At 42.6% G+C, this 22244-nt stretch overlaps 1 protein-coding gene across 2 annotated transcripts in view; it reads left to right on the forward strand.

Annotated features, from left to right (window-relative positions):
- LOC119655439 (b(0,+)-type amino acid transporter 1) overlaps positions 1–22244 on the forward strand; it is a 177987-nt gene that overhangs the window by 22072 nt on the left and 133671 nt on the right. The window contains exon 1 of one of the 2 annotated variants that reach the window (XR_005249910.1): positions 18058–18193. The exons of the other annotated variant lie outside the window; for it this stretch is intronic. The gene's annotated coding sequence lies outside the window, so the exon portion shown is untranslated. Of the gene's footprint in view, positions 1–18057; positions 18194–22244 lie in introns of those variants that run through there. 2 annotated transcript variants of the gene reach the window in all.

The raw sequence follows: 22244 nt of genomic DNA on the forward strand, positions 1-22244 counted from the left end.
ATACCAGTTTGGAGTTCACCTGGTTGGACCTAAGTGCCTTGATCGCTGTTTGGCTATCGATGAGAATAACTATGTTCTGCCCACTGCAGATTAAAGGAGGCCCATTTGTCTATGGCGTATATTTCCGCCTGGAATATGCTAGTGTAGCTGCCCATTGGCTCAAAGCACATTTTCTTTGGACCAATGACACCGGCACCCGCTCCCTCTGCTGTGAGGGATCCGTCAGTGTGCCAAGTAGTCAGTTGTTGGTTTAAGCCGTATGTCGCAGCCACGCTCTCCCAGTTTGCCTTGTTACTCCAACGTGTTTCAAACTTCTTATCGAAGTGAAACCTCGTTGTCATGTTATCCCTTGGTATCAGTAATTCGGGATACCGCCTAGAAAGAATATCAATTTTCCTTTGATTTAGGCGGCTCTCCGCCTCACTCATACTACCGGCCATCCTGAATATTGCCCTCCTTGCCTGCATCTGTATGTGCAGATGGAGAGGGGTTAATCCCAGAAGGACCTCCAGGTATGCCGTTGGGCATGTCCTCATTGCCACACTGATACACACGCAAGCCAGTTTTTGGAGATTATGTAATTCCCTGGCTTATGTGCTGAGTTCGGCTCTTTCTGCCCAGATTACCGCTCCATAGGTAATCATTGGCCTTACTATTGCAGTATATATCAAAGTAGTATCTTCGGGCTGCAACCCCATTTTTTTCCTGCTATTGATCTGCAAGTCATCAGAGCCCTCGTGGCTTTCCGACAAGTGTTTCCCGCATGTGTCTTCCAGAGTAATTTTTGGTCTAGCGTGATTCCCAAATATTTGACCTCTGTTTCTCGTTTCGCCTCCATATCATGTAATGTTGTGGCTCTCAGGTGATCCACCTTACGCCTCCTAATGAATAGTACTATGGTGGTTTTGGTTGGGTTGATCCGCAGTCCCACCTTCCTGCCAGGCACTAGTAACCCTTAATCCAGTTTGGATTCTATTACATAGGGTATCTTCATATTTGCCCCTACAGATTAAAACAATGTCGTCCGCGTAGCCCTGGACTTGTATTCCAATATTTGTTAACACGTCCAGGAGTTCATCCACCACCATACTCCACATCAGCGGCGATAGTACTCCACCCTGTGGACAGCCTTGAGTGGTGTTCATGATAATAGAATTTGTACTTGTTTGTACCTCTATTTGTCTGCTTTCTAGCAGTTTGCCCATCCAGAGTGCCAGAGTGTTTCCCACTCCTTTGCTGCTCAGGGCATCCTGTATCTCTGTGTGCGATGTGTTGTCGAATGCTCCTTCGATATCCAAAAACGCACACAGTGCGTTTGTTTCTATGGCATCCCGTAGAGGTACTACTGATACAGAGCAGTTTCAGTTGACCGTCCTGCCTGGTAAGCGTCTTGACAGTGATGTAGGGGATTACGCTTTAGAGCGTTAGTTCTAATATAGTTGTCTATGAGCTTCTCCACCGTTTTGAGTACGGGCGATGTTAGGCAGATTGATCTGAAAGATTTAGGGTGAAAAGGATCCCTTTTACCCGCTTTCGGAATAAAGACCACTTTTGCCCGTCTCCATGCCCTTGGTATGTAACCCAGTGCTATGCTCCCCCTTACCACCCTCAGAAGAAACTCTAAGATAATTCCTAGGCCTCTCTGGATAAGCGCTGGGAAAATGCTATCTACTCCGGGAGATTTCAGTGGTTTAAAAGTTCCCACTGCCCATCATAGCCTAGCTTCTGAGTATACCTCTTTGTTTCCAGCTCTCCTTCCTTCGCCTTTTATTTGTTGTTGGGGTGTCAGGCAGAATGTTGTCGCCTGCCACCGTGGGGTAGGACCCCGGGAAATGGGTTCTGAGAAGCAGGTGTACCCTGTCATTCTCATCATCATCATCAACGGCGCAACAACCGGTATCCGGTCTAGGCCTGCCTTAATAAGGAACTCCAGACATCCCGGTTTTGCACCGAGGTCCACCAATTCCAATATCCCTGAAAGCTGTCTGGCGTCCTGACCTACGCCATTGCTCCATTTTAGGCAGGATCTGCCTCGTCTTCTTTTTCTACCATAGATATTGCCCTTATAGACTTTCCGGGTGGGATCATCCTCATCCATACGGATTAAGTTACCCGCCCACCGTAACCTATTGAGCCGGATTTTATCCACAACCGGACGGTCATGGTATCGCTCATAGATTTCGTCATTGTGTTGGCTACGAAATCGTCCATCCTCATGTAGGGGGCCAAAAATTCTTCGGAGGATTCTTCTCTCGCACGCGGCCAAGGTAGGTAGGTAGGTAGGTATCAGTGGCCGCTCCGAGGAGCCCAATTAGCGCTTTGGTGCGCCGTTTTGATGCCACAAACTCCTAAGACCGTGACTGTTGTTATAGGAACAGGGAAACGGAGTCCAGCTGGCTCGGATCTTCAGAGCCAGCCCGTAGCATTCACGAAGGAAAGCAGCTCTCCGACCCTGTAACTAGAAATCTCACTGAGGTCCCCAAAGAATGGTTTACCCAGTGTCCGCAGCCTGACTCGAGCCAGAGCCGGGCAATCGCAGAGAAAGTGCATGAGGGTTTCCCTTCCTTCTCCGCAGCTTCGGCAATGCGAGTTGTAGGGTAAGCCGAGCCTAGCGGCATGGTCCCCTATGGGCCAGTGCCCCGTGCAGACCGCCGTAATCTTGAATGCATTTGCACGCGTCTGGCACAGGAGCTCTCGTGATCGGGCTATGTTATAAGCGGGCCAAATTCTCCTTGATTTGGCACAGCTTGTAAGCGTTCGCCATCTCAGGCCCGCGGCTGCTAGGTAGTGCGAGTAGACTCGGCCCCCGACAGCCGCCAGCGGAACACCGACTGTGTTCCTCGAGGGACTGCCAAGAGCAGAGCCTTGCCTGGCCAATCCGTCAGCCCGCTCATTCCCTTCTATGTTCCTATGCCCGGGAACCCAGAGGAGAGTTATCTTGAGCGTGCCGCCCAGATGGTTGAGCGTGTCTCTGCACTGCCCCACCAACCGGGAAGATGTCGTCGTTGAGTACAAGGCCTTGATGGCCGCTTGGCTGTCGGTCAGAATGGCTATATTACGCTTGGGGCTCGAATCACGCTCCAGCCATCGACAGACTTCCAATATCGCCAGTACTTCCGCCTGGAATACACTGGTGAAACCTGGGAGACCATACGACTTGGACACACCGTGTGTATTCGAGAAAACCCCCGCGCCGACTCCATAGGCCATCTTTGATCCGTCCGTAAAGAATACCGTGTCATAGTCTTGCAACACGCCGCCGGTCTTCCACTTTGCCCTGGTTGGAAGGTCCACAGCAAAGTTTCTCGTGAAGTTCAGCTTGCGTGTGACATAGTCCGTGGGGGATGCCCAGATTTCTCGAGGTATTTCATCTAGAATGTTGCTGTAGCCGTAGGACTTCGCTGCCCAGCATCCGGACTCACGTAGTCTGACGGCACTGCACGCTGCAACATATTTGATGTGGAGGTCAAGGGGGAGGAGAGTTCGCAATTTTTCTTGCTAAGAACCCAAGTTTCCGAGGAATACATGAGGACTGGCAAGATCATAGTCTTGTACAGTAAGAGCTTTGACCCTATGGTGAGACGTTTCAAGCGGAACAGTCTTTGTAAGCTGAAATAGGCTCTGTTGGCTGACAACAGCCGTGCACGGATTTCATCATCGTAGCTGTTATCGGTTGTGATTTTCAACCCTAGATAGGAAAAATTGTCAACGGTCTCAAAGTTGTATTCTCCTATCCTTATTCTTCTTCGTGTTTGACCAGTGCGGTTTGATGTTGTTGGTTGGTTCGTCTTCCCTGTCCTCCTCATTCTCGGTAAATGTCCCATCTTCCTTTTTCAAGCAGACTGAGGATATTCCCCCGTCTTTGGCTACAGCTTTGTACAGCCTAGTTGCTTCTGCGATCTGTTCGATCCCTTGACAGAATTCCCCAAAGCTGTTCCATTTCGCTTCCCTAATCGCGTTGCTATACGCAGTCAGTGCATTTTTATACCTCTGTCAGTCTCCGGTTTGTTTTGCCCGGTTGTAGAGTTTTCGTGCCGTTCTTAGTAACCACACACCAGAAAAATCTGCAAAAAGTTATGATGATGCCTCTATATGACATCAAGGCTCAGAAATACCCTCCATACTGATGTTTGGTAAAATAAGCTAATAATAGTATATTATTCATCCTGGACTTGTAAAATGCATTGGCTTTAATATGGAGCAGCCTAGTGAAAAGTTGGCAGAAATCCTATTAACAAATTTACATTAAGCCACAGTCGTCTCTTTGGTACCCCCTAAGAGACAAAATGTCAGTTCTACATTGAACACTACGAGCTATGTATACGTGAAACCATCGTGTACCCGAATATCACTACGTGAAACATGAACAAAACGTTTCATACCTGAAGCGGCTAGTTTCCGGTTACCGACTTGTTATTATATATTCAGTATCTTATATTCAGTTTGGCATCAATAGCTCCTCCAAGATAAGCTTAATTTGCTTCTCAAATACTCGTAAAATCATTCTGTCCTCTTCTTTATGTTTTTTTACAGGGGACCACGATCATTGGCATTTTTCATTTTAGAATAACATTCCACTTACGAGAGTTCTGTGTAAAATAAATCTTTATATATATAATGTCGGTTTATCGGTACTGGGTAGAGTGAGTAACATTGGTCTACGTTGAGCTTAAGGGGGGTCCCCATACAAGGTCTCAATTAGTACTTCCCGGAGCCCATTTTAGTTTCGACATTGGTTGCAAAGGAGAGGATTGCGGGGGTCCGAAAGAGGCAATTAGTTCAAGGACCCGTTTTCAGAAACTACCCAAACGAATAATCCAAAAAAAAGGATGACGGTCCGTACACATGGTATCTAGGCCACAATATATTCTTCATACCGATATGCGCTTAAATAAATATAAGAAATACATAAAACCTTTCATACCTGAAGCGTTAAGCTTCCGGTTTGGCGATTTGTTTTTAAGGTTTTGTTTGTAAAACATTATTAAAATCGGTTCAATGTCTGTCTGTCTGTCCGTCTGTTCGTCTGTCTGTCTGTCTGTCTGTCACAGGCACTTTTCTCAGAAACGGCTATACCGATTGACACGAAATTTTGTGAGAAAGTGGGAACTGTGGACCCCCAGACATGCAGTGAGTAATATCCTCCTACGTTGAGATTTAGGGGGGGTTCCCATACATTTAAAAGGGGGATGTAAAAATTTTTTTCACCAAATATAGTCATGTGAGGTATCAAATGAAAGGTTTCGATTAGTACTTTTCGAAGCCGGTCTTAATTTTGAGATTCGTTGAAAGGGCGGGGAGTGGGAGGGGTGCAAAGTGATGATTTCTTTAACGGAGCCATTCTCAGAAACTATCCAACCGAAAAATCTGAAAAAAATCATGAAGCTGCCTCTATACGGTACCCAGGCCTCAAAATACTCTCCATATCGATATATGTTCAAATTAAGTTAATAATAGTATATTACCGTATTTTTGGGAAAATTGAGTAAAACCCCCCTTAAGTTTATGTCAGAGTCATAAAAGTTGGTAGTAGTATAAAATATAATATGAAGCATATTATCTTCAAGTTTGATCAAAATCATACTATTAGTAACAAAGTTACAGTAGCTCAAAGTTGCCTTACCGTGTAAATTTACAACCCGAAGTACTAAATCTGATATGCTAAATGCACATTCTTAACGGGCTACGTACAAATGGGATAGTTCTACACTCAAATATACTCACACAAGAAACAAGAAGCGCCCAGCTTCCGGTTTCCCGACTTGTTTTTTGATGTAGTTTCGCCTTCAGAAAGATTTAAGATTTATTTTTCTGATTTCTGCTTATTGCTAATTCTTTTAAAAGTTTCTTTCTGGAAACTAGAATATATTATTAGCGGTTTTTAGGTTAGACTTTTGAGATTCTGATTGCAACATAGGGTATATCCAATTCATAATGAGTCATATGAATCTCAGAGGGGTACATTTAATCACCTTTCTTTTCTACTGAAATGATCTACTCTCTAAAAGCTGTTTGCTAGATGGTTAAGTAGAGCAGTCACTCCCTAGAAGAGACAGCCTACACTCTAAAAAATACTGACGTTAATTTACTCTTGTTATATGAGGCACTTAAATGCCTCATCATATCGTAAAAGTAAAATTACGGTCTCGTGTGTTTTGAAAATTTACACTGTAAAGGTGGTAATAAAATACGCTCAAATGGGTGCAAAATTAAAATTGTATTTTTATCCATGTTATTGGCAAAATGCACAAAATAAAAATATTTATTAAAAAGTCTTATTTCGAATGAAAGTTTCTTAGAGAAATATGAAAGGTGGATCTACATCGATCCACATTGATGCTTCATAATATAGCCTATATTACTACAATTTTTTATAAATAATTCTAGGATAAACTTAAGGAAGGCTTCTAATCAATTACTCAAAAACATAACATACTATTATCAACTTAATTTGGGCAGATATCGATATGGAGAGTATTTTGAGAACTGGACACCGTATAGAGGCAGCAACATGATTTTTCAGATTTTTCGGTTGGATGGTTTCTGAGAACGGGTCCTTTAAAGAAATGATCACTTTCGACCCTCGCACTCCTCACCTTTCCCACAAATATCAAAACCAAGATTGATTTCGAAAAGTACTAATCGAGACCTTTCAATTGATACCCAACATTTATTATATTCGGTAAACAAAAATTTTATACTCCACTTTTGCATATATGAGGATCCCCCCTTAAACTCAACGTAGAAAGATGTAACTTACCACATGTGTGGGCGTTTACAGTTCCCACTTTCTCACCACAGTTCGTGTCAATCGGTACAGTCCTCTTTGAAAAAAAGGTAGGTTACAGACAGACGGATAGAGAGATATTGATTCAATTTTATTAAGGTTTTTTTACACACAAAACCTTAAAAACGTGGAGTCACATGCAAGAGACTCACTAGCTTCTCGTCTCAGAGCTCACAAGAATTCCGACAGGAGTGCATCCTTCAAATCATGACTTCGAGTATGGGTTCGTTTTGCCCCTAAGGAGACATCTCATACCGGGGAACCATTTTCCTAATGAATGCCTTGTAAATTACGGTTCTGGTGGATGAAAGCATATTTTTTAAGGATGCTGCAACTTTGGTGGATTTACATAAGTTACATAATTCGAGGTTGTTGTTTAGGTCTATTTCGCCGTATTTAACGTTATCGTTGTGACAAATTAATGTGCTCGTTAACTTGAATAGAAATGACACGCTTTCAGGGACTGTGGAGGTTGGAATTTAAGGGCCATTTATTGCAAAAATGTAGGACCTTATTGATCATGGGTTTAATTGCTGGAAAGATCATTGTTGGCCGTCTGCACTTTACATACAAGATGATGTTGTCAACAAATATTATTCCGCTCGAGGATAGATGAATCTTCGCTGTCTTCGAATGTGCAACATCGGTTGGACAAGAAGTCTATGATCCTCGTGTCGGTAAAGAACAGTTTGTAAGATGATGGAGAGGCAAAGCCTCTAAACATTCGGATCCCAGTGGTTCACTGTAACCGATTTCGCCGTCTAACGGAATATCCCATATTCGCTTATGTATTTCCGTTAGTGGCTGCAGTTGAAGCACATCAGTATCAAAAAGCTGATGTCTGATGCGTCTATAGGTGGAGCACTCGGATAGAAAATGTTACTTGATCCCTCTTCCTCATTACAGAATGGACACGTATCATCTTGGAGAATCCCTATTCTGAACTTACGCTCAGCTAGTGAATTATGGCTTGTCAGAGCGCCCACAATACTTCTGCAAGTTTGGTGTGTCTAGTAGCATTAAGGCTCTGCCACCTGCCGTTATGGGTAGTTTGTTCCCAGGTTGATAGCAGCATTAACAAATACTACTGATAATCTAATTGGGGGTTCCAGTACGGGCATGGGGAAAATGAACCCTCTTTTGCTAAGACATCTAACATTTCATTTCCCTCTGCATCACAATGAACAGATACCCAGAATAGTTTCACCGTATTCATTCTAGAAATAGAGTTCAAACGGTTTCAATATTCCTGAACAATTTTAAAACGGATCAAAGGACTACTCAACCCCCTTAATGAAGTTTTACTATCGCTACAAATTGCGATGTGACTGCCCTTCAACCGCTCGTCAATCACCCAGGTGACTGTCCTTAGAATCGTATACAGTGGACTTCCCATACCAGGAGGTATTGTAAGAACTCAATTCAATACCTTTTCCAATGGTCTGTTCCACTGTCTGTCTGTCTGTCACACTTTCTTTGTTTCCCCATAGATCTAACCAAATTAGTGCATCCAAAAGTTGTGAATTGAGTAATGCATTTAGAACTGACCTGCCCCTTGCAGCGTGGCTAGCTTACAGCGAAAACTTTTTTCTCACCTTGACCCGCCACACCCAGAAATGACGCAAAGTCGAAGGCAACTTCAATGTATGACACCACAGAAATGGACAGGAGGCATATATGTGATTACTATTCACTCCTTGTGGTGTATAGCGCATCAACCATGACTATGTGCCATCGCTTGCGATTCAGCTCCCCCACGACTTCCCGAGATGCCCGCGGTCCTTTGAACATTTTCAAAATTATACAGGAACTATCTCTTGTTACTCATAGGTAAAAGAAATATTGCATAATTACATAATCTGTAACATCTTCACTGCCGTGACTCTTCTTCCATCCTTAAATCAGGAAATCTGGTTCGGGTAATGGGTAAAATGCTGATCTTCGAAAGATTTTTTTAGTTCCGAATGATCCGTAAAAAATGTTACTACTGGTTTGATGATGAAATAGTTAAAGGAGAATCATCTGCGTAACCCACTATTGCGGGTTAGCCAGCAACTGGAGCGTGGAGGACATCGTTATAAATGATGTATTTTCAGCTAAGCCAGTAACCAGTCCGTCTGGGAAGCCTCCCAAACTCTCTACATTCTGAAGCACTCTGTTATAAATTATTCACTTGTCCATTTTCCCCCAAAGTGTCCAATAGACATATAGAACTGTACGAAGATGGATCCCATCCACCAAGCATGGTTCAAATAACTTTACAAAAATGTCCGACCTCGACTTAATAGCCAGCTTAAGGGCATAGTTTCGTATACCTTCTTGTCCCGATATTTATTATCTTTCAACCTTCTACATCTACCTCCAGTACTTCTGTCGTCGTAACTGATGGTATAACAGCTACATCTTAAGATCTCTGGAGACTATCTCCGCTGGTGCTCTTTTGAGGAAACAATTCCTGAACAATTTTCAATAAAAGATCGAGACATGTAATTTGGGGAGCGGTTTGACCTTTGAATCTAATCATTACAACCATGTACACCCTCCTGGGCAAAGCTGTTTGAGCCAGTCCCTCTTACTTCGCGTTAGAGCTAGCTTCAGGTGTCTTCGAGCGTTCTTGTATGCCCGCAGCTTTAGCTCCTGGTTAATCCAACCCATTGATTTCTGATGACTGAAGATCAGACAGGTCACTGATCCACCAGCAGTTAGGTCCGTTCCAGGACATATCCCGAGCTAGTGAAGGACTAGCAAAACGCAAATCCACAACTAAACCAATCCTTAGCCAATATAATGTCTAACTGGGTGAAGGATTCTGGGAGATCTCTTGAATTCGTGAGTGAACATGTTGCTGAGACATAGGATGGAATTAGGAGAGGTAGATCCATGTGTCTAGATTCCATGTCATTAAGCTATTGTCTGGTCCAATCTGTTGTTCCTACAGTCAATTTGAATATGAAGAGAACCCCGTATAAACGAGAGAATTGTTCTGAATTGCGTTTGATTAAGTTCATTCTCGTAGGGCACTTAAAAAAATTAGTCTGATACCCCGCTCCGCCGCAGTTGATATATTTTAAGACAGCCTGAAAATCCTGGCTATTCGTGAGGCTCCCGTTTGGACTGGTGCAATAATTATATTTGTGTGGGCCGGCCAATTTATCACATCTTGGATTAAAGGCAGAATTGTCGGAGATGTGCCAAACATTTCTCATCCTTCTTAGCTGTCCCTAACTAATTCTTTGGTGGAATATACATTTATTTTATTTCAAGGTTCTTCTAATTATTATACTAGAGAAAGGAACGATCGAATCATGAATAGTTACTACTCGGTCAATTCCACATCGTCCAGTATCCTGGATAATACGAAAATAAAAATTCCGTTGTCTTTCCACATGACATTTGACATATTGATATCATCCATTTCGGCCACATATTCAAGGGAAAATACTCGTTCCATTTTTATCGTCTTATCACCAGGCAATTTGTAATCAGGTATTCAATCGCATCGTACTGTCCCGGGACTCAATTTCAATATATTCTTTTCAGCTAAGCACTCCCGAGAGATAAAATTAAAAAATTAAGTATTTACCAAAATAAAGATGATAATTTTGATGCCTTGATATGCCTCGCATAATTCTCAGAATCAGATTCTTCGGGAAGCATAATATTTTCAGATTCTGTTTCGGGTTCAATTTTGTAAGCAAATTCTGAAACCCCACTGAGGATGAATATCTTATAACCTCATTTGTGTGGTTTCTTTGGATTATATCTCTCCACTACTTCTGGCTTTAGTGGAGCAAATTCTTTTATTCACACAAAGATATTTTTCTATGGAGCTCCACTAACTGTTTCATTTAATTTCCTAAGATGGATGTTACTTTGTATAGTCTGACACTATTCGTTATATTGTAGCAACTTAAAATTATCATTGAAAGGAATATATGGTCTAGTTTGGAATTTTTGTTTTGCCTTTATTCCGGGGAATGTGCGCGTAACAACTGCAGAATTGCATTGACTGGTTATTGTATGCAGCTATATCAATAACTCCATATACGAGTATACTGCTCGAAAAAAAATAGGCAGATATCAGTATCAGTTGCTCGGAATGATTGATTCATCTATAAAATCTATAAAAAGTCTCCAGTACAAAGATAGAAAAAAATTTCAATAGGATATCGATTTCTAAGTAATTAAGTGACAATGAATGTAGGGTGAAATAGATCCTTTTTGTTTGTAGCGTAGATGTCTTTGGAGTAGTGCTGGGAAGATGATTTCAGTGATTCGAAATTTCCTACTTACTTTCTTGTTATTTTCCAGTTTTCCTCTTACTTACAGAATGGAATTATTTGCCACTGTGTGAAAGACTTTGGAAAGTAAACATTGAGAAGTATTATAGGTACATCCTGTTTCAATCACTCGCGGTGAACATCGCATTTTTCTCTGTAATTGACTAATACTTTGTACAATCGGGACGCTTATCTTCCCCTTTTATATATATTGACATTGCTAGTTTCTACCATGAATAGTTCCCGATGTGTTTTTCCCAGCTCCAAAATCTTCAAACATTCTTTGATGAAGTAACCATCTTAGCCAGATAATTGGTCTCATATACATCTATAATCTAATATTTCTAACTCTTTCGAAGTTTTCCACCAATTCTAATCCGTTCCTAATGTTCCGACCCACCTTTAGATGTATGATGCTGTAGCTCAGGTATCTTACTTAGGAATTATAATCTGTTCTCTCTGAGTCCCTATTACTCTTTCTATTTCAGAATTTTTCTCAAAGTCAAATCAAATTATTCTATCATTCAGCAAAAGGTTGATCCGAAAATTCGTAACCAGCCCACTCATGAGCATATTCGCTAAGATTATCTCTTCCCTAAATGTATTTAGGGGGCAGGGCTGACAACCCTACACGGAAAGCAACATGTTACGAAGCCACAACAGGAGCCTCGGACTGGACGGATTACACAACGACGAACCCGGCAACGACAAAGGAATAACGATTTGCGCATTTTCTCATGGAACGTGCGCTCCCTGTACAGAGATGAAGCTGATGAGCAGCTAGCCGATACCCTGTCTCAATATGGGGTTGATGTAACAGCGTTAGAGGAGATGCGTTGGACAGGGACCGATTTTCTGGAGAAGAGCCGCTACACCGGTATTATAGCGGTCATCCAGTAAACCATGTGCTCGGAGTAGGTTTCTTAGTCAGCCAAAAAAATGAAACCTGCTGTTATCGGCTTTGAAAACATAAGCGAACGGCTATGCACTCTGCGTTTACGAGGCAAGTTTAGAAATATAAGCCTCATTAACGTTCACGCCTCTACAGAGGAAACTGCAGAGTTGGAGAAAGATACCTTCTACGAGGCAGTAGAACGAACCCTCAAAGCCTGCCCCAGATATGATATCAAAATCATACTTGGGGATTTTGACAGCCAAGTAGGGAAGGAGCCCGTATTCAGGCGATACGTTGGCTTCCACCAAAATACAAATGATAACGGACTGCGGATTATTCAATTAGCAGTATCACACGAAATGGTTGTTGGAAGTACCTGGTTTGCGCGGAAACTGGTCCACAAACATACGTGGGCCTCCCCATACGGGACCACTTTCAACCAAATTGACCACGGGTTGATCGAACGCCTCTCAGCCTTGATCAATGTCAAAACATATAGGGGGGCCAATATAGATTCGGACCACTATCTCGTTGGCATGGTGCTCCGAGCTCGAATAACAACACCACCTAGAATCCCCTCTGACAATCAGGTGAGAGTTAACACTGAAGCCATCCACAACACAGCCCTCCACGACATCTATAAGAGGGAAATGGATGCCGCAATAACCGCAGTCAACAGAGGACCTGGAGATGAAGCATCAATAAATGATCATCACAACCACCTGAAGAACGTTAACACTGATATGGCCACAAACGTACTTGGCCCCAGCCGCAAAAGCTGTCGGAACGGCTGATTTGAAGATAAATACAAGCTAGCAATGGAACGGAAGAATACCGCATACTGAGTAATGTTGTATTCTCAAACAACGCGGGCACGCCCAGAGACTTATCACGAACTCCGGCGAGCGAAGAAGCGACTTCACAGATGGAAAAAGGAAGCCTGGGAGAACCAACAAGTCTGTGAACTAGAAAAATATAAGGAGTAACCGCACGAGGCGCGGAAGTTTTACCAACAAGTCAGCAGGATGAAATCTTATACACCTCGATGCTCATCCTGCCGAGAGAAAGAGGGAAATTTGATTTCCGACAGAATGGGCATAGTGGAGCGATGGGTTGAGTACTTTGATGAGCTACTGAACAACCAGAACATCGGCGAGTTGGAGGTCTTGCCAACTGAAGACGACGGACAAATACTGCCACCACCAAGTTTAGGAGAAACAGTCCGTGCAATTCATCCGCTAAAAAACTATAAGTCGCCAGGAGCCGATGGAATTACAACCGAATTAGTTAAATATGGAGGCGACCAGTTACACCAAGTGGTTCATCAACTTGCGCTTAAGGTATGGGACAGCGAATCAATGCCTGACGATTGGCAACGAGGCATTATCTGTCTCATACATAAAAAGGGAGATATCACACAGTGCAGCAATTATAGAGGTATCACGTTGCTGAGTACCATCTATAAGATATTCTCCACTATCTTGCTAGGCCGGGTAGCCACATACGCCGAGAACATCATTGTCCCATACCAAAGAGGCTTCACTCCAGGCAAATCAGCAACAGATCAGATTTTCTCTCTGCGGCAAGCGATGCACCATCTATTCATCGACTTTAAAGCCGCCTATGATAGCATAGCCAGGGTAAAACTGTACATGGCCATGAGAGAATTCGGTATCCCAGCGAAATTTATAAGACTGACTAGGCTGACCCTGAGCCTGAGCCAGATAAAAGCAGCACGATCACTCTCAAGACCATTCGACATCAACAACGGTCTACAACAAGGGGATGCCTTATCATGCGTCCTCGTTAACCTGGCCCTGGAGAAAGTGATTCGCGATGCTGAGGTAAATGCGAGAGGGACCATCCGCTTCAAGTCTACTCAACTACTGGCCTACACTGACGATATCGACATCATGGGAAGAACCACCCGAGACGTACAAACTGCCTTCATCCAGATCGAGCAGGTGGCGTGAGATCTTGGGTTGCACATCAATGAAGGCAAGGCAAAGTATATGGTGGCAACGTCAGCACCAAAAACCAACTAACCAGCAACATCGATCCGCACAGGTCAAACGGGAAGAATGAAGATAGGAGAATTCAACTTTGAGACCGTTGATAATTTCTCCTATCTAGGGTCGAAAATCACAACCGATAACAGCTACGATAATGAAATCCGCGCACGGTTATTGTCAGCCGACAGAGCCTATTTCAGTTTACAAAAACTGTTCCGCTTGAAACGTCTCATCATAGGGTCAAAGCTCTTACTGTACAAGACAATGATCTCGCCAGTCCTCATGTATTCCTCGGAAACTTGGGTTCTTAGCAAGAAGAATTGCGAACTCTTGGCCGCGTTCGAGAGAAGAATCCTCCGAAGAATTTTTGGCCCCAACATTAAGATAGACGATTCCGTAGCCTACATAACGACGAAATCTATGAGCGATACCATGACCGTCCGGTTGTGGATAAAATCCGGCTCAATAGGTTACGGTGGGAGGGTCACTTAATCCGTATGGATGAGGATGATCCAGCCCGGAAAGTCTATAAGGGCAATATCGATGGTAGAAAAAGAAGACGAGGCAGACCCTGCCTAAGATGGAGCGATGGCGTAGACCAGGACGCCAGGCAGGAATATCGAATTGGTGGACCTCGGCGCAAAACTGGGATGTCTGGAGTTCCTTATTAAGGCAGGCCTAGACCGGATACCGGTTGTTGCGCCGTTGATGATGATGAAATGCTTTTTTAATCTGTTATTGAGACCTGGGTCGTTACCAGGTCTCTGCATACTTCCTCGTGCCAGACCATAGACCGACTCTTGGTGCACTCGGAATCTTTGAATCAGAACTATTCGAATGTTGTTTACTGCAGGCGTAGCTTTTGAACACTGCAAGTTTACTTGGGCTTTCTTAGTTTGGATCATTCACTCTATTAGATTTTGGAGCTTCGCATGAAACTCGTCTTCGGCTCACTATCCGTTACAAGCCTTAGAAATTTTGAATTGTGCACTGTCCACATCTACGTATAGAAACCTCGATTTTGAGCAATCTTGAGCTTTAGGGATTCCTCTGTCTTAAAGTGTATAAGGTTCCAATTGGCCAAACTAAATGTATTTCTCACGCCCAAGACCACCCTCACCGGCCAAAATAGTAATTAATTTGATGGCATCAATGATTGATTTGCTTTGCAGATTCTATACTGCCGATCTGAAATGCCTCCCTAGCCTCTTTGGCATCGACAGTATGTTGGCTAATAGTTAAGCTTCAGTTTTTCGATCTCTGGTGCTGGTTTGACTTCCGGTTCTTTATATATATTTGTGTTATCCCAATGCTATGGGCTTAATCATTTGCACAGTATTAGGCGTGATTATGATGAAATTGGACTGCAGGCTCATTGAAAATAACAATAAGAAGGAGGAGACTGTGTTCATACCCTATACCCAACAGAGAAGTGAACGGGAGAAATATAACAAAAGAGAAATACAACAAATAGGGGTCTTGTGCCTTGCTTGTTAGAAGAGGCGACCAAAAAGTGGGGCTAACAACTTGTAAATTTTGGAGCGTTACTGCTACCGAAATGTCAATAACACCTCAGATAGGGATCCCACGGCTACGATCTTTGGCTATCGAAAATGGACTATGATTGGTTTCTAGAATGTGTGCACGCTCCTCGACAACGGCAGCGAGGGTCCTCAGAATGCTCGCTTTCTCCCGCTCAAGCGAAGGTCCTCAGAATGCTCGCTTTCTCCAGCTCAAGCGAGAATGTCAACGGTAAAACCAGGACATTCTAGGTCTAAACGAAGTAACATGGTGAGACTCTGGGGAGCATTCGATAAATCGAATAAAGCTGATAAATCGATAAAAAGAACTCTTCACCTCGGTTCTTTAGCATATTATATCCGGTGAAGTTCTACCTTCTGTGAATGAAATGGTTAGACATCGTAGCATACTAATACGGATTGTTCCTCCAAGCAGAAGAGAAATCATTTCGATCATCAATGTATTGAAACGGAGTAAAGACGCTGGGCTTGGCCGCGTCCTCACAGAGTTATCTGTCGCTGCTCCTGCAGTTATCTTACGCTCCGAAAATTTTTTGCGTGCGGTGCCGGGGAGATCACTAAGGTGATACAAAATTCAAAAAGAGTATCTATATCGAGGAAGTTTTTAGGAAGTATAACGTCAGGGAGATTAAAAGAGTAGAGATAGGTAAGGTAGACTACACAAAGGAAGTTCTTCTTGGAGAAAAGGGTTCAGGAGACATTGTGTTGAGTATTTTCAAGGGCAAGACAATCATAAATACAAGAAAAGAACCCGATCACGAAGCAATTCTTAAAAATGCTTTGAATGAGGAGGTTTAAAAATCAGAACAGGTACGAAATATGAAGTTCGACATTTTGGAAGTACTATTGCTGACACTAAGGCACTGTCCATCGAGGAAAACCTTATCATCGAAGGTTACACCAAGGTCCTAAATGGAGATATAATATAGGTTATGAAAACAAAGTGAATTTTAGAGAGTAGTATATTGAGTGAAATTACTTGACCAATGAACCAGCGGCATCTATGTTCGGTGAAGCTGAAGAGGAGAAGAGCTTAAAGCCGCCTACGTAAAGTGGAGAGAGAGAGTGAAAATCATTGATGAAGAATAGAAATAGTAGCTTATTCAGAATGACACCTTAAGGTATACCAGAGAAAGGAGAAAACAAAGGAATATGAAATCACCAAAAGAAAGGGTACCGGAACAGCTAGAAACGTAAAAGGCGAGCCATGCAATAAGTGATTGGGAAATGTTAAATAAAGCATGTTTGGACAGAATGTAATTAACAGAGTCAAAAGCCTTAGAGTAGTTCATTCAGATAACGTGCACGTGGGTCATAAAGTAATATTCACCTCTGGCTTCCTTACAGAAACAAATCGTCCATCAAATTTTCATTGGTACAATGAGCATGTCAGGGTCCCAGCTGGTGGCTGAAAATAAAAACTCGGCCATATCTAAGACCCACGTTGGGCGCCATATGTAATAAATTCCCTACAAATCCATGTATCATGCCAATCATAAATCTGATTGTTTTGTTTCGAAGGGCCACAACCTTTTCTTGTTCATAAATGGTACGCGATTTTTCTGAGTTTACGATATTATTATTAACTCTGCGGGAGTAATAAAGCCACATTGCAGGCTTTTTTCAGTACTCTGGGTCTTTCAAAAAAATATGCATTTGATAAGAGTCGAACATCAAAATGGCAACTGATTTGATAGCTACCTGTTATTTATCAAGCAATTTGATCGAAGACAATCTGGGGGCTGGAAATCTTATTGTAGTCTCTTGTTCACCGTTTCCCCGATATTCAAATAATTTGTTTTTTTCTTACAATTTATCTTGTCCGTTTCATTGGTTTATTATCATAGCAATGTTATGCAAGTGATAAACCTGCAGAAGTGGAACAAGCACGAAGACAAAAGCAGACATTCATGGCTTTCATCTATCTGTGCAAATAATTTAACTTAGCTATAATTATTATTATTGGAATACTCATTGGATTTATGTTACAATTTCTATAGGATTGCATTTACTGAATGATTTCCCCAATACATCCCCTTGTCGTTGCAGGATTTCATTCAATGGATAAAATACGCTAACACTCCTCTTTCTTATAGCGATAGTATAATTATTACATAAATTTGCTTATATCGAAAATCAGTGGAAATTCAAATCAGCTTGAGTGCATTTTTCCCACCCTCTACTCTATCGAATCTTGTCATGACCGACCCCCATTCAGATATTCGTTATATGAAAGCTTTCGCTCCATCTCCCACTCGCTGAGAGGACTCCAACTATATACACGAAGCTTTCTCGTCTAGAGTTCTATGAATTCAACAACAGCCGGCCCCAGCCCGGCATATTCTATCAAATGTCCGTCTCGTCGCCACCCTCTAACCCTTATTGTTATCATGCCGCCTTCAATGCCAAAGGAGCGGAGGAAGAGGGTAGTGTACATGAACTACGGTCATGTCTTCGGTCTTATTCGCACCCAGACTGGGGGCTTTTCGGGGGAACCTTTCTGCTTACGAAGGCTTTTCACATGAATCCCCAGATTTTAGATATATAACGAAGGTTCCGTGGTCGCGAGAGTTCATTCTCTCAGTGTTCAAAGTGACATGAAAGTGAAAAAACTGGTGTACGGTACCGAGTCATGTATCAGCATGCTTTTCACACAACACCAAACCATATCGCAAATGGTAAGTCTAGTTTCGACTAAGTCCGATATATGCTCAATGGATCCACCCTAAATTAAGGATACATTCATCAAAGTGTTGTGCTGGCAAAGGATTAATCAAAACCATCCCTTGCTCAGTAAAGTCTGTGATTCAATTTGTGATAAGTTTAGTTGCCGGCGTCTCGTGGAAAAAGGTCACGCTATACCGAGAAAAATCAATGAAAAATTAGCCTGCCCGCCAAACGGCACTGCGGACGTGTCAGGATCACCTTGGGGCTGGAAAATAGTAGCAATCAATTCAGAAATCTGTGATGAATAGTTCATTTTGTTGCAATATCCAGTGAGCGTTTCAAATGTGAGTGCATGTGATATGAAACGTTTCTCACTAGGTCTCGTGGATGATGTAATTTGTGATGAGAAGTTCGTGTGATCCGTATGGAAATTGTTGTATGGTGTTACCATATGGAAAGTCTTTATGGTGGGGTGATTCCCTGAGTAGTGAAGTATGGTTCTATTTAGATCCCAGGCGATAAGTAGCTCCACCGTCATTGTGCGTAAAGCATAACCAAAAGCGTATAGTGCATGGTAGATTTCCGCTTCATATTGGCCATTGGGGGTGTGGTGTTGTCAGCTGCGGCACACTTAGTTGTTGCGAAATACAAATGCATTGATTAAATTTCGATCTAAAATCCTCTTCGCATTTTCTAAGCGACTAGAAATGGTGCTAAGCAATGGTCGCCACTTTAAGGCCTTTAATTCAAACTGCGTTTTAAAGTCCCTCAAATTGCTACGAAGTTGGAAGCTGAACTTTCCCTCAGCAATAATATGATTTTTGCTTGATTTTATTCGAAAAGAGGTGTTTCCTCTTAATGATCATCTTACACTCATAGAGAAGTTTGTGGTGACATTCCTCAACCATTCATATCAAACATAATATCGGTTATCCAATTAAAATATCTCCGAATTTGCTGATTATCTGGAAGGATAATAAGTCTAAAGGAACGACAAAGATACATTACGCTACTGAGGCACATGTAACTTTCTTTAACGCTATTTTCAAAGTTATAACTGAATAATTTATTGGGGCAATCGAGCCAGCAGGGTAAACGATGCTAAAATTTTTTAAGTTTACAAATAACTGTCGCTTTCGTCCAGCCCAGAGGCAGTTCTTCAGGTGCTGCCTCACCTCCGCCCCGAAAACAGAGTGACCGGATCGCGACATGTTATAGAACGGCAAGATCCACGACGGATTACATTCTCAATCGATATTTCTCCTACATCCGGTCTTAGTGATCCGGGGCCTTGGGAGTCTCCACCCTATCTTAGTATCTTCTCACAATTCAACTATATATCGAACTTGATGATCTGGAAAAAGATGGCTATCGAACACTGGAATTAAATCTCAACGGATCACGTCTACATTGACTGGTGTTTGATGATACACTAAAATCTTCATCTATTAACTAGTTCCACTTCCTAGAAAAAACTGACCATCTCAACCTTACATGCGGCTGCTCAAAGTTATATGCACACCCTTTTAAAGCAGGAAATAGCAGAGTGGTAGCAGAGCTATTGGATGAATCGAATAAGTTTCTTTTCGTAACACCTTTCATAATCAATTCAGCAAAACTTTAAATGACTGGGATATCCTTAAGTTGAAGTGAGACCCCATCTAAGTCCATCTGAAAATTTCGATAGCTACTATTCTTTGACTTTCTGTCGCCACAGTTACTAATTCGTTGACTGAGACAAATTTCCTATTTCCATCTAATATTATTTTCGAGCTGCATTAGCTAGTCCATCATTGTAAACACTGTTTAGGTGAATGCCTTGTTTTCTCCTACACCTGTGGGCTAGCTAAACGATATAGGTCCCAATAACCCAATAACCGAAAATTCGCATTCCAACCCCCTGCTTCAATTATCATAATGTTCCTGTCTACGTTTTCTATAACACGGGCTTAATCACTAAAACTATGTATATTTCGTCCTAGAATCCTATAAAGATCAGTACCAATTTGTCAAATGAAAATAGAAAGTTTTTGATTTTTTCAGATTTTTCGATCTGGCCGATAATTGGCCGCGAAAGAAATTACTAATTTCCAGTCCCCGCCCTCCCTCCTTCATGCGAGGACGTTCACAATTATCGTACTCCAACCAAATTCTGTGTCAATCGGTGCATGTGACAGACAGACAAATCTATAAGAAGGCCAACCGGGAAGAAAGCAATCGTTGTCACCCGAGCGGTCCATTTCAAAAATCTTTACCATAAACTACCACCACCATCAGTATGAATGCTGAGCCATCTACTCGGTATAGACTGGTACCATTATAGCTTGTCACAGCGGGGCTCTGATTCTGGTCACAAAATCAATCCGTGTCTTAAGAAGATCCCGAGATCCCACGTGAGGCCATAGAAATGTAAATGTCAGCGCAATTGTACCCACGTACTCGAGGAGGACTATCAGACCGGAGTCTGCAAGGGACTCAAAAGCCACTTCAGGGCTCTTGCCACGAAGCCTCAACGGAGATTATCTGGTACCATGGGAACCGGGCTGGCCCTCTGAGAGCATATGCTCCAGGAGAATTCCTGGAGGATGTGCTCTCGGCCCGGTTATTTGCAGTTGGCCCCCTTGTGGGAGTTTCATGGTGGTTGTGGTTATGCCTACATCGCGGGCAGAGCTCTTTGGAGCTTAAGCGTATAGTTCCGCTGTGCAACTCGAGTGCCGTGTCTCTTAGTTGCGGCAGAGGTGTTAGATAGGCCTTGCATCCATTGGTATGAATGCTGAGCCTGCATTCAATCTAAATCGATATCGCTCTGGCAGTCGGGGCGGGGCTCTGACTGTCCTCTCCAAATGAATCCGTGTCCGAAGAGAACCGTGGGACTATGCATTGCGGGTACTCACATTAAGTCTTCAGGACCTTCATGTCAGCGCAACTGAAATCAACGAAGCAATAAAACGAATGAAACCAGAGAAACAGGACCTAACGACAACGCGTTTGAGCTCTGGAAAGCGAAGAGCTGGGATCCAACACTATGGCTCAGTGAATTTTTTAATCGGGTTATTCAGGAAGATAGAATACCATCTGACTGGCAAGAAAGTACCACAGTTCCAACATGGAAAAAGAAAGGTAGTCCAATAGAATGTTCAAATTACCCTCTGATCCGGTTGCTGTCCCATAACTTGAAGATTTTTGAACGCATTCCTGACAACTATATACACGAAATCGCTGAAATAACTGTGAATCAGGCCGTCAAGAACTACTGACGCAATACATACTGCGCGGTTACTCATCGCCTCATCTTCACATTGCATTTCTAGATCTAGAGAAAGCGTTTGATCGTGTGGCATACGAACTCATCTGGTATGCTCTACGACAAAACTTAGTGCCACAAAAACTCGTGCGCTGGGCTCAATTGCTCTACCACGATCCGAAAAGTAAAGTGCGAAGTGTGACCAGTATATCAAACCCGCTTTGTGTCTCTGTTGGTGTTCATCAATGAAGCACCCTCTCACCACTGTTCTTGTTTTTGTTATGGTCACACGTTTTGATCATATCCGAGATGAATATAGGGTTGCACCGATCGTGGAAAAACTGCGAGGCGTCTTCGATGGTATGGTCACGTAATTCACACTTGCCAAGATTGGTCTGAACAACAAAGTCGATGGTAAGCGGCTAAAAGGCCGGCCGAAACAATGTTGGCTTGATACGCTGGATGGGGATTTAAAAGCCTCGCGATCATTTATTTGATAGAATCAAATGGCGAAACTGATGACAATGAGCCGACCCCGCTTATGAACGGGACAAAGGCTAGAGAAAAAGAGGAATAAGTTTTACACAAAACCTTCAAAAAAACCTAGAAGTTATGATCATGTTAAAAGTGCTTCCAGTCAGAAAATCGCCGATTTCAAGTATTACGATAGTCTTTCCATTTCCTCCCAGGACATGGATTTGATGTTCTGAGACACTCCCTGCAGTTTTGATTTGAAATTCATCCCTCATAATTCGGAATGCGCTATAGTATATAAGGAGCATTGCTCTCATTAACTTTTCTACACTTCAGCAAAAATC

This window comes from Hermetia illucens, chromosome 4 (genome assembly GCF_905115235.1).
Source record: "Hermetia illucens chromosome 4, iHerIll2.2.curated.20191125, whole genome shotgun sequence".
In the NCBI taxonomy this organism is placed as follows: Eukaryota; Metazoa; Arthropoda; class Insecta; order Diptera; family Stratiomyidae; genus Hermetia; species Hermetia illucens.